We start from the raw sequence: 16,336 nt of genomic DNA, 5'->3' as shown, positions 1-16,336 counted from the left end.
TAAGAAGTTAGCTGTGACCTGGAGAAGAGCAGAAACACTCTGCATTGTTCACGGATATCGTGACAACAGGGACCAGCTTGCCCATCAGCTCTCTCAGTATGTGAGCAGGACCAGCCTGTTTGATTCTGAACTGCAGCGCGGGAACGCTTCACTGCTGCTGAGGAGAGTCAGGGAGGAAGATGCTGGAGAATACAAGTGCTCTGTTTATGCTCTTAGACGGTTTGGGTCGGGCCTGACTGAGGTAGTCGTGGTTCCGGCCCCACCCACAACAGCACCAGCTCATGTGACAGTCCCGAGCTCTGACTGGAGGGGTTCAGGAGCACTTCTTCCTCTTCTTGCTCTTTGTGTGATTGCAAGTCTGTGTTGGTCTGTGACTCTATAAAAGACATGCAAGTCCAGCACAGGCAGTGCCGTTATCAGACGTGATCAAGGAGCCCAGTGAAGTCAGACCACTCCCCTGCACTGCTTAATTTACCCAGTTTAATACAAGCTCCCAAAACGAAAGTCTCTTTGAATTAGGAAACGTGTTCAGTGTTGAAGAGAAATTTTAAACATCACATTGTTTCCAAGACAATTGAACTATAATCTGTACTCTCGTTGTCTTTGCACGATATCAGAACAATCCAGCAAAGAGATACAGTAGTTTATTCAACATGACATTAACCTCTTCAGCTCCAGGATGCACATCAAAGGAAAGAGCACTTGCAGTACCACGCCCTGCCTGCGCACGTCAAGGTTTGCCGTCTGTTCTCTGGGGTTTTTATTTTCAGTCTGATCTCTTTGTATCCATGTAGTGCTCGTGGTGGGTGATACAGTTTAAAGAGTGACAAATCATGCAGTGCTGTTCCGGGTTCAGTGCTGGCTCTTAGAGACAGCTCCGGAATGTGTTAGCCGTCTATAAACACACAAGTAACAATTATAGACAAGACAAACAAACAAACAAACACTCACGATACTCTTAATACAAGGAAAAGATTTACAATTCTCCAGCCCCTTTATGTGATTATGCATGAGCCCTTGGTAAACGATTTCAGCTGACTCTATTGCCTGCAGCTGCTACCTCGTTTACCTTCCAGGTCAATACATTCCCGCACCGGAGTCTCGCCTTCTTCCAGGCTGACTGACTTCCCGACCCAGGGAATGAACTGTCAGGCCAACCTGTCCAAAGCCTTTCCCTTTCGCTACTTAGCGCCCTCACGTGTTGAGAGGGAGATTTACAACCAACTATTATAAAGAGTATGTTCTAATATGAGTCCTTGGGGGTCTCAAAACTCCTCAGATTGATTTATTCTTGTTGAAAGAGCAGGTGAAGGACAGAGGTGAATTGAGATGGGTAAATGATTTGGAAAATTATTGCAAGTTGTTTACAGACGGGTCAAAAAATACAGGTAAGGGCAGGGTTGCAGCAGCTTCTTATAAAGCGGAATTTGAGGTGGGAAAGCATTTTCATATTACAGACGCTGTGTCAATTATGACAGCAGAATTGATAGATTATATTGGCATTGCAATGGATTGTGATGTCAAGGTGAACAGAGCAGTCATCGTTTCAGATTCCTTATCGGGATCACAGGCGGTTTAAAAATGGAGGGGCGGGTGATAGAAGAGATTTAGTGAAGGAAATAAATACATTTCAGAATGCTGCTGTTTTAGGGTTATATGTAGTTTTAGCATGGATTCCGGCTCTGAGGCAGGGTTAGTGTGTGTGTTTTGAAGTCGGGGAGGAGAGATGGAAATCATCAGGTGACTTTATTATCCAGTTGCGTTCCGTGCACAAATCCCTCTCTATCTGTGAAGACATTGACAAGAGCTGGAGACGATCAACGATCTCAAGTATATACAGAGTATTTCATTGTATTATTTCTGCAGTTTTGATGGTCTACCTTTATTTTATATTCGTATTTGATTGAAAAAAATATATGGCAGCTTACATGGATTGTGAGAAGGGGAGCGCTGAAGAGAGGATTTCTGAAAGCAGCGACAGCACTTGGAGTATCTTTTACAGTGCTGGGACAAAATACTGTGAAGCCAGAAATACTTGAAACCAAAACATTCAGTGAATCACTCCCGTAAAACCTATTTTACTCCAGAAATGTGGCAGCCTGTTGCAAATACAAAACAGCTGCATCGAACATGGATTTTATTCTAATTATTATTATTATTATTATTTTTTTTTTAACATAGAACCCTAACTCCAAAACCAAGAAATTCTTAGTCTTAATTCTCTGTACTATTTTAGTATATTTTAAAGAATAGAAGAATATGCTCAACTTGTTTAATAATATAGAATGGAGTTTTTTTTTTTTGTCCTGTAAAGAAAAATCTATTTATTAGAAAATATATATATATTTATTTTCCTTGGTCTGTATACATTTCTGTATTCAAACTGAAACTGAACTGAGGCCAAATAAACCATTAACCTTAAAGATGTTTTCTTTGTATAATATAATTAAGTACAATATGAACTTGGTAGCAATTTTAGTCAAAAGTTTCGACAAAATGTTTATTTCAATATTATTTGTTTATTTAGCAGACGTCTTTATCCAAGGCGATTTACAGAGACTAGGGTGTGTGAACTATGCATCAGCTGCAGTCACTTACAATTACATCTCACCAGAAAGACGGAGCACAAGGAGGTTAAGTGACTTGTTCAGGGTCACACAATGAGTCAGTGGCTGAGGAGGGATTTGAACCGTGGACCTCCTGTTTACAAACCTGTTTCTTTAACCACTGGACCACAGAGCCTCCTTGAGATTCATTTTAACTTTATACCCAACTAGTGCATTAACACAAGCACCACCACCAGCATTTACAGTCAACATGCCCTTGCTTTTGAATTTTCATTTTAGGTTATGGTGTAAAAACACCAACATATTCAGTTTTTCTGGTTTTAAGTTTAACTGAAATGGTGTTGAAATGTGACCTGCAGAACTAAAAGCCCGTTCAGATGGCACACTTGGAGCAGGTATGCAGAGGATTTTCTTGGTCAAACTAGCTAACGTTGGTAGATCTGCTGCATGCGTATTCCACCACATCAGAGGATCCTCTTCAGCAGTGATTTGTGGCAAAGCTAAACAGCGAGAGATCTCACTCCTGGCTCTGGTTTCATTGGAGTCCTCCACTTCAACACATTTCCTCTGCAGCTGCTGCTGCTTTGTGGTAATGCTCTTCAGTAGCTGACAAAGGCTACCTGGTGCCGAGCCTTCACCTGGGCTACCTTGTGCAGCATTCACTGTCATCAGTCTCTTCTGTGAGCTGATTGTTGGTCAAATGATGAAGGATTGGCTTCAGAGCTGATATAGTGACATAGCTTTCAGCAGCTAAAGAATCTGTAAAGGTGTTCAACAGTCTAACTTTACATACATAAATTCCTTCCTGTCAAAACACGTGGGAATGTGGCTGGAGCTGTGATTCGATTAATGATTAATGATTAATCAGGCTCCAGCCACAGGTGTATAAAAAGGCTGATCAGGGGTGTTAATTTAGAATGAATGCTGGTGACAGAGGTGGAGGTTTGTGTTGCTGTGTTGTCTTTATGTCCGTCAGTTTTTGTAGACCTTTTGTTTTGGCCCTTGTCTTGTTTATTTTGTTAATGTGGTTTTTGTTTGTTTAGTGTTTTGTTTGTTTGTAATGAACGTTCTTGAAACTGCAGCTTCCTGTGTCTGAGTCTCTCCCTGCTGATAACATCCTGGGCCGTGACGCTACCCTGTCACAGGAATAAAAAAAAAATGTTTACAACATTGCATGCCTGTTTTTTTTTTCTTAATGTGTAGTATTTATTAAGTCGTAAATGCAAGTCTGTGTTTGGTCTGTTTTTGGTTGGTTTAGAAAACACAACTTGGCTCCTTCTTGGCTGGTTCGGTTTGGTGGGGCGTTGCAAACATCATCTGGCAGCCCTGTTGAAAAGGGTGTGTGTGCCGTCATGTACCCTGCAGAAAGAGGCGTTCGCTTCTTCAACAGACTCTCCACACAAAACAGAAAAAACAGAAATATCCTTCAAGAAAGAAAACCCTCCAATCAGCCCACAGATTTCTAGCATCCCTGGTGAGAAGTGATGGGACCAAATCGAGCATGCCAGAGTCAGAGGGGCTTCAGAACGACACGAGGCGGGACAGAACGAGACGAGGCGGGACAGAACGACACAAGGCGGGACAGAACGACACGAGGCGGGCCTTACCGGACCTCTTCTTCAGGTTCTATTGCTTAAATACTAATTTCTACAGCACATTTAAAACAAAAAAACCCTTACACCTCAATACCAAAGGTCCCTCTGTCAGGTGTGGCAGACATGTCTGGGTTCTGCATTCTCCAGCGCTGGACTGAACATTACAGAAGCCCTGTGTGTGTAAATAGTGTGTGTGTGTGTTTGTTCTGTGTTTAATGAAAGTGCAAGCAGAGTTTTCACTGCAGCTTTCCTGACTCAGAGTCTTATTCCTGAACCGGACGCTGTCGTGTCGCAGCGCACCAATATTTTATTACATGTCCAGTTTGACCACATTTTCATCAACAGATATATTATCCGTTATCTTACTTGGATAATGGATAATATATGAAAATGAGGGCTCTCACTCGATACAAATTTGATTGGTTAATTTACGGGCTTTAGTTGATTAATCGATAGGTTAATCCGTGCACATTTTTAATAAAGGTAATTATAGCGGCTGTCCTGCACAGTAAAAACTTTAAAAAATCTATAGAATCTAAAATAAAATGGCTCCATAGGAATTTGGTCTTTTTAAAAGCATTTTTTCGATTCGATTAATGATTAATGATTAATCAGGCTCCAGCCACAGGTGTATAAAAAGGCTGATCAGGGGTGTTAATTTAGAATGAATGCTGGTGACAGAGGTGGAGGTTTGTGTTGCTGTGTTGTCTTTGTGTCCGTCAGTTTTTGTAGACCTTTTGTTTTGGCCCTTGCGTTGTTTATTTTGTTCATGTGGTTTTTGTTTGTTTAGTGTTTTGTTTGTTTGTAATGAACGTTCTTGAAACTGCAGCTTCCTGTGTCTGAGTCTCTCCCTGCTGATAACATCCTGGGCCGTGATGCTACCCTGTCACAGGAATAGAAAAAAAATGTTTACAACATTGCATGCCTGTTTTTTTTTTTTCTTAATATGTAGTATTTATTAAGTCGTAAATGCAAGTCTGTTCTTGGCTGGTTTAGAAAACACAACTTGGCTCCTTCTTGGCTGGTTCAGTTTGGTGGGGCGTTGCAAACATCATCTGGCAGCGCTGTTGAAGAGGGTGTGTGTGCCGTCATGTACCCTGCAGAAAGAGGCGTTCGCTTCTTCAACAGACTCTCCACACAAAACAGAAAAAACAGAAATATCCTTCAAGAAAGAAAACCCTCCAATCAGCCCACAGATTTGTAGCATCCCTGGTGAGAAGTGATGGGACCAAATCGAGCGCGCCAGAGTCAGAGGGGCTTCAGAACGACACGAGGCGGGACAGACCGACACGAGGCGGTCCAGAACGACTCGAGGTGGGCCTTACCGGACCTCTTCTTCAGGTTCTATTGCTTAAATACGAATCCTTACTTTCTACAGCACGTTTAGCACAAAAAAAGCTCTTACACCTCAATTGACAATGTCGACCCAGGGAAACAAGGACCAGGGGTCACAAATGGAGATTAGATAAAGGGGCATTCAGAACAGAAAATAGGAGGCGCTTTTTCTACACAGAGAATTGTGAGGGTCTGGAACCAACTCCCCAGTAATGTTGTTGAAGCTGACACCCTGGGATCCTTCAAGAAGCTGCTTGATGAGATTCTGGGATCAATAAGCTACTAACAACCAAACGAGCAAGATGGGCTGAATGGCCTCCTCTCGTTTGTAACCTTTCTTATGTTCTTATGTTTATCATTGTTGGTATTCAAGCGAGCCAGCAGCGCAGTGCCACCTTGTGGCTGAATTATTAAAGTACAACCCTGCGGGTGTCCAGTGAATTTCACCTCCCTCCCACATCTCCTTATGAACCTTTTTTTTTTTTTTTTACATTTTATTCAAAGAAAAACAAAACCAATAATACTGTAATAAAGCATAAAATAAAAATAAACAGCTTGCATATGTTTTCACAGTGTGTTGTGTTACAACCTGAAATCTTGTTACAGAAGATATACATTGTTATATTAACTCTATTGTTCAGGGATCGGTGCACACACGAGAAATCCATTTTTTAAATCACATTTTTGAGGATTAAAGGCATCCTCTTCACATTTTTTTTAATACAGTTACCAGTGGGGCATTCCAGAATATTTTGAGCAGGGACATTCAGAGGCAGTTTTGTCATCGTTAAGTTATTCATGGTTGCATTTGTAATAAACAGGTACTTACTTCACTGTATAATAAACAAAAACTCTTATTAACTTTTATTAGCAAAATAAAATAAATAAATAAAAGGCTTTTTCCAATTTTAAACTACAGTCTGTGATTTACAAACGTATGATTAACTAAAAATATATATAAAAAATAAGGACATGTGGCTTCATCCCAACAGAATAATTAAAAAAAAGATCTCTCCTTCCCGACTTCAAAACACACATCATATTACTAACCCTGCCTCAGAGCATGAACACAAAGAGATCAGATTGAAACAAAAACAAAATAGAATAGACGGCAAACCTTGAGGTGCTCTTTCCTTTGAAGTGGTTAATGTCATGTTTAATAACTGCTGTATCTGTGTGCCAGTGTCTGAGTTAATGTCATGTTTAATAACTGCTGTATCTGTGTGCCAGTGTCTGAGTTAATGTCATGTTTAATAACTGCTGTACCTGTGTGCCAGTGTCTGAGTTAATGTCATGTTTAATAACTGCTGTATCTGTGTGCCAGTGTCTGAGTTAATGTCATGTTTAATAACTGCTGTATCTGTGTGCCAGTGTCTGAGTTAATGTCATGTTTCATAACTGCTGCGTCTGTGTGTCAGTGTCTGAGTTAATGTCATGTTTAATAACTGCTGTATCTGTGTGCCAGTGTCTGAGTTAATGTCATGTTTAATAACTGCTGTATCTGTGTGCCAGTGTCTGAGTTAATGTCATGTTTCATAACTGCTGCGTCTGTGTGTCAGTGTCTGAGTTAATGTCATGTTTAATAACTGCTGTATCTGTGTGCCAGTGTCTGAGTTAATGTCATGTTTAATAACTGCTGTGTCTGTGTGCCAGTGTCTGAGTTAATGTCGTGTTTAATAACTGCTGTATCTGTGTGTCAGTGTCTGAGTTAATGTCATGTTTAATAACTGCTGTATCTGTGTGCCAGTGTCTGAGTTAATGTCATGTTTAATAACTGCTGTATCTGTGTGTCAGTGTCTGAGTTAATGTCATGTTTAATAACGGCTGTATCTGTGTGCCAGTGTCTGAGTTAACCTCTTCAACTCCAGATTCAAAATGAATGTGCACTCCAGGTACCAGATTTAGACATTATTCTAATTGGTAATTTCACCCCCGAAATTGGTATAAAATAATATTTGGAAAAAAGTCAATACATTTATAACATTTTATTAACCCTTTAGGCTCCTGTGTGCTCGATAGTCATATTCAATAAAGCAAGACAGACAGAAACGTTTTATCTTTTTTTTACATTTTATTTTGTAGAACAAAACAGACATACATTATATATCTATATGTTAGTTAGAAAAATGTACACTGCAAAAAAAATATTTTATATATATATAACAGAAATATATATATATTTTTTTAATGTAAACCACATACAAAATTATGCATAAAAAACATTTTTGTAAAAGGTTAAATATACATGTGTAATTTTTATGAACAATAAACAGTTATATAGAGTTACACTGTGAAATATTGTTGCAAGTTTTCTAAGGCTTGAAAATATTTATGGCTTTACCAGTTTAAGCATTTTGAGTGTGTTGTGAGCCCACAGTATAAACTTATTTCTTCATATTTACACAGTTTCCTTATTTTCCTATTAACAGTATTTCATGAGGTTGTTTTGCAATGAAGATGCTTTGCTGGTTCATTTTCCATGGTTTGTTCATGCTTATCAATGTACAAGTTTCAGGCTGAACAATAAATAACATATGTTTTGATAAAGCTAATACTTATTGCTTTTATAGTTAATTTTAAAAGCATGGTAATGCAAGTGCTCTTTCCTTTGATGTGCATCCTGGAGCTGAAGAGGTTAATGTCATGTTGAATAAACTACTGTATCTCTTTGCTGGATTGTTCTGATATCGTGCAAAGACAACGAGAGTACAGATAATAGTTCAATTGTCTCGGGAAACAATGTGATTTAAAAAGATTTCTTTCTTGAGTTGTGTTTATTATGTGGTTTTCACATATGAAAAAAAAAAAAAAATTCACTGACAATACATACTTCGTATAATGTAACAGGCCGCCACATTTCTGGAGTAAAATAGGTTTTATGGGAGTGATTCACTGAATGTTTTGGTTTCTGGCTTCACAGTATTTTGTCCCAGCACTGTAAAAGATACTCCAAGTGCTGTCGCTGCTTTCAGAAATCCTCCGAACACGGCTCAAACTCTTCAGCGCTCCTCTTCTCACAATCCATGTACGCTGCAATATTTTTTTTTGCAATCAAATACGAATATAAAATAAAGGTAGACAAGCAAAACTGCAGAAATAATACTCTGAAATACTCTGTATATACTTGAGATCGTTGATCGTCTCCAGCTCTTGTCAATGTCTTCACAGATAGAGAGGGATTTGTGCACGGAACGCAACTGGATAATAAAGTCACCTGATGATTTCCATCTCTCCTCCCCGACTTCAAAACACACACACTAACCCTGCCTCAGAGCATGAATACAAAGAGATCAGATTGAAAATAAAAACCCCAGAGAACAGACGGCAAACCTTGACGTGCGCAGGCAGGGCGTGGTACTGCAAGTGCTCTTTCCTTTGATGTGCATCCTGGAGCTGAAGAGGTTAATGTCATGTTGAATAAACTACTGTATCTCTTTGCTGGATTGTTCTGATATCGTGCAAAGACAACGAGAGTACAGATTATAGTTCAATTGTCTTGGAAACAATGGGATTTTTAAAATCTCTCTTCAACACTGATCACGTTTCCTAATTCAAAGAGACTTTCGTTTTGGGAGTTTGTATTAAACTGGGTGAATTAAGCAGTGCAGGGGAGCGGTCAGGCTTCACTGGGCTCCTCGATCTGATAACAGCACTGTCTGTGCTGGGGTAGAAGCCTTGTTGACTTCCAGCTGTAACCTGTGTTTTTCTTTATAGGGGCAAAGACCGAAATAGAGCCCTGCAATCACACAAAGAAGAACTGCTCCTAAACAAAGAGCAAGGGGAAAAAGAACTGCTCCTGAAACCCACCAGGCGTGTCGTTCAGTCGGAACCACGACTACCTCAGTCAGGCCCGACCCGTACAGTCTAGGAGTGGAAACGAAGCACTCGTATTCTCCAGCATCTTCCTCCCTGACTCTCCTCAGCAGCAGTGAAGCGTTCCCGCGCTGCAGCTCAGAATCAAACAGGCTGGTCCTGTTCACATACTGAGGGGACTGATCGGCAAGCTGATCTGTGTTGTTGCGGATCCTGTGAACGATGTGGTCCGATTCTGCTCTTCTCCAGATCACACCTGACTTCTCATCCCAGCCTCCATCTGTGTAGTAGAAGGTGCAGTTCAGGATACAGTCCTGCCCCTTAGAACACTTCACTGAGCTCGGTACTTGCACATGAGCTGGTGCTGTTGTGGGTTGAGCCGGAACCACGACTACCTCAGTCAGGGCCGACCCGGACAGTCTAGGAGTGGAAATGAAGCACCCGTATTCTCCAGCATCTTCCTCCCTGACTCTCCTCAGCAGCAGTGAAGCGTTCCCGCGCTGCAGCTCAGAATCAAACAGGCTGGTCCTGTTCACATACTGAGGGAGCTGATGGTCAAGCTGGTCTGTGTTGTCATGGTAACTGTGAACGATATGAACCGTTTCTGCTCTTATCCAGGTCACACCTGACTTCTCATCCCAGGCTGTGTAGTAGAAGGTGCAGCTCAGGATACAGTCCTGCCCCTCAGTACACTTCACTGAGCTCGGGACATGCACTAAATCACTGTCGCTGCTCACACTGCCAGCAGCCAGTATGATGATTGCCAATACCCCGGTAACAGCAGCAGCAGCAGGGCCAGTGAAGCAGACTCTCCTCCTTAACTGGATCCTGAACTCGGTCCTTCTCTTCAAATAGAGCCTGGACAGGAGAAGAGCAAAAAGTTCAGAAACACACACAGACAGAGAGAGAGAGAGAGAGACAGACACACACAGGGAGCACCAGGGTTATAAACACACACACACACGGTTATAAACACTCACACACACAGGGTTATAACACACACACAGGGTTATAACACACACACAGGGTTATAACACACACACAGGGTTATAACACACACACAGGGTTCAGCACATTTATGACTCAGACACTCACTGGGGCAGTTTGCGAGCAATTGCAAGCAGAAACATGAAACAGAACAGAAGTCAAGAAGAGGAGAAAGTGATGCATCAAACTCAGCGCAGAGAGCAGGACGAGAAGGGCACACATTGAAGCCAAGAGAAAAGAAACCCTGGAGTACAATACTGGATCGGGGGTCTTACTGGTTCCAGGGCAGCTCAGGTGAATTCAGGGACGCTTCTTCTCCTGCAGAGTCCATCCTCTTTGCACGCTCCGTCTGCATCTCTGTACCGACACACAAGAGAAATCTTAAATTCATACCACGTTACACACTGGAGTCACTAAATATTCAAAGACTCGTCTGTCTGTTTATCATTATTATTACACATCACAGCGCTCTTAGTTATAGACTAAATACTCCAGGACAGTTTCATGAAATTAAACCCACAAGGAAAGGGCCATTGTGAACGCCTACAGATTCACAACCACAAAAACTTCCCATGAGCCTCTCCTGCAGGTTCACTTCAGCTACAGGATGCACAGGGTCTCCCTCCCATTTTTCCAGAAGGACCCAGAGCCTACAGCAAACATGCCAGCTTTGAACACTTGTGAATACACGCCAACACTACTTATTATAAACTAACCTGGTTGCACACACACACACGCACACGCGCACACACACACACACACCGCCTAATTGGGATTGCTGCTGAAATGGGATACAACTCTGGGAGACGGTTCTTCTCAATGCTGTTGACGTTGTTTAATTGGGACGTCACTTTGTTTAATTGGGATGCAGTATTTTCAAATGATGAATGGAGATCGCTTTTCAGAGCAAGACAGGTGGTGCAGCGCTGTGCAGGGAGTGTGTGATTACACTGTGACTTGAGTACATTGAGTAAAGCACGCTGAGCTCCTGAAGGAGGAGGAGGAGGAGGAGGAGGAGGAGGAGGAGGAGTCTCCTCTGGTTTCTCAGGCTGCTCTTGCAAAGAAAGGTGCCGTGTCAACATCGCAGGTGCGATTCACTTTGTTTAGGAATAACAAAAAACATTGTTTCAATGATGTATTTATCATTTAATCATAATGTGATGTGATTTCATTCGTTTTTTTTTCATTAAGAATCAAAAAAGCGTGACTCGGGTCGTCTCAACTGCCTCTCGTTTAATTGGGACAGCCGCTTATTCGGAGCGTTCATTTACGTGTTGGAGCACCTCACGTCTGTTCACTGTAGTGGCACTGAAGGGGAAGAAGGAAAAAATAAAATAAAATATAAACCCTTGATTTAAGCTTTTACGTATTTTGTTTTTAGCAACGCTAAATATTTAGCTAAATATCTAACTGGCCAGCTAAATCTGGAGTTGGTATGCAAATGAGCTCCACCCTCTTTGTGCTTTCACGTGATTTGATTGGCTCTTGGAATGCTGAAATATGCATATTTCTCAATTAGCATTACAAGAGCCAATCAAATTGAACTGCACCTTCTACTACACAGCTGGAGGCTGGGATGAGAAGTCAGGTGTGATCTGGAGAAGAGCAGAAACGGGGCGCATCGTTCACAGTTACCATGACAACACAGACCAGCTTGCCCATCAGCTCCCTCAGTATGTGAGCAGGACCAGAGGGAAATGTGAAAAGCAAGTGGCAAAAGAGAAATAAATAAATGAATAATGAATTTATTCCTAAGGCAGCAGTGTGGAGTAGTGGTTAGGGCTCCGGACTCTTGACAGGAGGGTCGTGGGTTCAATCCCAGGTGGGGGACACTGCTGCTGTACCCTTGAGCAAGGTACTTTACCTAGATTGCTCCAGTAAAAAACATAACTGTATAAATGGGTAATTGTATATAATATAATGTGTAAAAAATAATGTAATTGTATGTAAAAATAAAGTAATATCTTGTAACAATTGGAAGTCACCCTGGATTTTTTAATTTTGGCATGTAATATCCTCCATAGGAACGGGCCGCAATGAAATAATCAGATATGCGTCACACTCGTTAAACCTGCAGGGAAGTCAAAACTGTACAGGGCCGGATATGCGAGTCCTGACTGCATTAGCAAGACTGTCCACAGAGGGCGCTCGTGATACAATTCCAATAACTGCAGGAACGGATACGTCATCGCTGAATAAGTCACACCCACATCACGTGACAAGTTAAACTCGGACACCCCCCCCCCCCCTCCTCCTCCTCCTCCTCCTTCCGTCCCTCCACCCCAGTTACGCCATCTTTACAATTCCAGGAACTAAATCGAAACTAAAATACGGTCGTTATTTTCCTCTGTTTCGTGTTTAATTATGTTGCTTTTGCCAACTACAGTACATGTTCAAAAAAAAAAAAAAAGTAATCTAATCAGGCTCAACAAAACATATTTTGCTTTTATTTAAAACACATATTTTGCTATCGAAGGGTATTTAGCACGAGCATTACCCCGTCTACAAAACTAGAAAACAAGGGCAGGATAAAGACCGAAATAAATAAATAAACACATACATTAATAAATATAACGCATCTAAAACACTTTACCTTCCACGCTTGCCTGTACCCTCGGTGTGTCTCTCTCCGCTCAAATCGAGTTCTGCTTTTCTTCCTGTCACAGCGGTATTTATTATTCCAAACCCTTGACTCCGCCCAAACAGAACACTGATGACGATACTGCTAAAGGAAATTTAATTGGCTGTCGCGCTGACAGGAGGAGCAGACTCGTCTGAAGCAGGCAGTAACAGCAGAGACAGACTCACAGGGTATCGGCTGATCTGTAGACACGCGTGCAAAGGTAACGTGTTTTAAAGTTGTGTTTTATTGTTTGCAAAGGGAATGCTTTGTCTCGTTATATTTATTAATGTATGTGTTTATTCATTTATTTCTGTCTTTATCCTGCCCTTGTTTTCTTGCGGCGGTCTGGTTTTGTAGACGGGGTAATGCTCGTAGTAAATACCCTTCGATTGTAAAATCTTTAAATACATGATTTATTTATAAAAGCAAAAAGCAAAATGTGTTTTGTTCAGCCTGATTCGGTTACATTTTATATATAAAATACGTTTTGTAATTTCGCTTTTGTGTTTTCTAAATTTTGGGAGATGTTCAGCATACCCACTTGTCTATTTATTTACTGTTAAACATGTCGCATATAATATTAAGGTGAGCAGACTTTAACTTTTGGACGGGACAGTCCCTCTTTCGGAACCTTGGGTCGCTCATTTTGTCCCGTTGTTTTCATAGAGCATCGTCGCGCCGGTAACAAAATATTGTATTTTCATGCAGGCTGCTGTATTTTTCAAAATAGCTGGTATGAGAAACTTTATTTAAATAAAATATCAAATAAATAATATAGCCATTTAATAGCTGGACCACTCAATATAACACAATGTGAACACTCGTATACATGAAACATATTAGTACTGTGTATTGCTTTAAGTACAGGACCTCCCTACTCTTTGTCGTCTGCTTGTGCTAACTTCTCATTGGGCTGCTGTAGACATATCATTTAGGATGAGGGCTGGTGATAGGTTGTAATCGGGGATGGGGGGTTGGACCAGCCAGAATTATTGAACCGCAACCAATCAGATAATTGCGGGCGGGTTTAACCGCGGACTGCTGCTAAACGAACTGACGACGGTCCTCGTCTGACTCAACAAACCTGGAAAATTACTGAGCCCTGAATTGTGGGTGTGTTTGTAGCTTGTCCTGGTTTGAACACGCTGCCCATCACAACAGTAGGACGGGCTGTAAAATACAAGTATTTGGAAACATATTTTCCTATTGCAATAAGTCTATATTCACTTTCAGTTCACCACAGGTACCTTCTAAGACACGTATGTTAGTGAATAATATAAAATAGTTATTTTCACATTTGGAAAATTAATGTTTTAAAAATATTTTACACGTTTTAGAACATGTATTTCATTAAGTATACATCTTCTGTTTTAACAGTAATTAAGTGCAATAGTTTCAGGTCTGCAGGTGCCCATTTCATTTCTTTAGAAACATGAATTACATTGATAGTTGAGGGCTGTATATGATACAAACAGTTTAAAACAATTACAAAAAAAGAACCACGTTCTCGTTTCATTTGACCTTTAAAAAATATGTAAATAAACTGCCTCAGAGGCGGGATAAACCTCCTTCTGATTTGGGGAGCCCGTCTTTTTATTTCTGTGTCATAATTGAACCGGCAAAGTTTAAGGAATACAGAGACAGTGGAGTACTCGTATTAAACATGAATGCTATCTGTTGCATACGTGTGATGGCTATAGAATGTATTTTAGTTTATAACAGCTATTAGTTTAATAGAAGAAGGTCAGGGCTCGAATTACTACAAATAGTTTTATTTCCAAATGTGCTTTTTAACCTGTTAGAAACGTGTTCATTGTATGATGACACTTCCTCTTTGACATTTCCTGGCACTTACAAGGTAGCACTGATTGTGGGAGGGGGGTGTGTCCCCTCTCACTGGGACATTTTTGAAAAAAGGGATTCAAATGATGCATTGGTGCAATTTTGGATGGTTTAAGCATGTGCTAGACTGGTGACACGGGGGGCTGGGGCTAGAAACTAAAACCACTGGCTAAGCTGATCGGAAATGACCAGCACTATCTTAGCCATTTTGTTTTACTTTATTATCCTCCTGTGAAGTCCGTGCGGCTCACCCCGACCCCAGAGGAACAACCAAGGAACCCCGACCAGGTAAATCAAATCTGGGTTCACTTTATTACAGAGCTCACACACACTTAAAATAACAGTACAACCTCTAGCAACTGTCAATGGATTACACAATACGGATCATATATATAAGAACACAAGAAAGTTTAGAAAATGAGAGGAGGCCATTCAGCACATCTTGCTCGTTTGGTTGTTAGTAGTTTATTGATCCCAGAATTTCATCAAGCAGCTTCTTGAAGGATCTTGAAAGAGTTGGTTCCAGACCCTCACAATTCTCTGTGTAAGAAAGTTCCTCCTATTTTCTGTTCTGAATGCCCCTTTATCTAATCTCCATTTGTGACCCCTGGTCCTTGTTTCTTTTTTCAGGACCCCTGGGTCGACATTGTCTATACCTTTTAGGATTTTGAATGTTTGAATCAGATCGCCGCGTAGTCTTCTTTGTTCAAGACTGAATAGATTCAATTCTTTTAGCCTGTCTGCATACGACATGCCTTTCAAACCCGGGATAATTCTGGTCGCTCTTCTTTGCACTCTTTCTAGAGCAGCAATATCCTTTTTGTAACGAGGTGACCAGAACTGAACACAATATTCTAGATGAGGTCTTACTAATGCATTGTAGAGTTTTAACATTACTCCCCTTGATTTAAATTCAAAACTTCTCACAAAATATCTGAGCATCTTGTTGGCCTTTTTTATAGCTTCCCCACATTGTCTAGATGAAGACATTTCTGAGTCAACATAAACTCCTAGGTCTTTTTCATAGATTCCTTCTTCAATTTCAGTATCTCCCATATGATATTTATAATGCACATTTGTATTGCCTGCGTGCAGTACTTTACACTTTTCTCTATTAAATGTCATTTGCCATGTGTCTGCCCAGTTCGGAATGCCATCTAGATCATTTTGAATGACCTTTGCTGCTGCAACAGTGTTTGCATCTGGGTATTTTACCTAGATTCAGTATAAACAACTGGATAAATTGGTAACTCCTATTTTTGTGTTGTATGCAAATTTTAAAAAGTTTGCTTACTATACCAGAATCGAAATCATTAATGTAGATTAGGAATAGCTTAAGAATAACATAAGAATAATGTTCTTGTGTTCTTATATAAAATAAAGATTGATTGATTGATAACATGTCACTGAGCACTCACCCCATTCTGTTGAGATCCTCAGCCCTTGTGACTTGTGTGGTCCCATTGATTTTAAAGACTGACGTGTTAAGCACCCCAACATTTTATTCTTTACTAGAAGCCATTTGTTCGTGCTGCACAAATACTGCATTCGCTCTGTTGCCCAGCAGTCTGCTG

The sequence above is a fragment of the Acipenser ruthenus genome, chromosome 44 (assembly GCF_902713425.1).
Source record: "Acipenser ruthenus chromosome 44, fAciRut3.2 maternal haplotype, whole genome shotgun sequence".
NCBI classification, from domain to species: Eukaryota; Metazoa; Chordata; class Actinopteri; order Acipenseriformes; family Acipenseridae; genus Acipenser; species Acipenser ruthenus.
The sequence above is the reverse complement of the archived record's forward strand: the minus strand, read 5'-3'. Positions refer to the sequence as shown.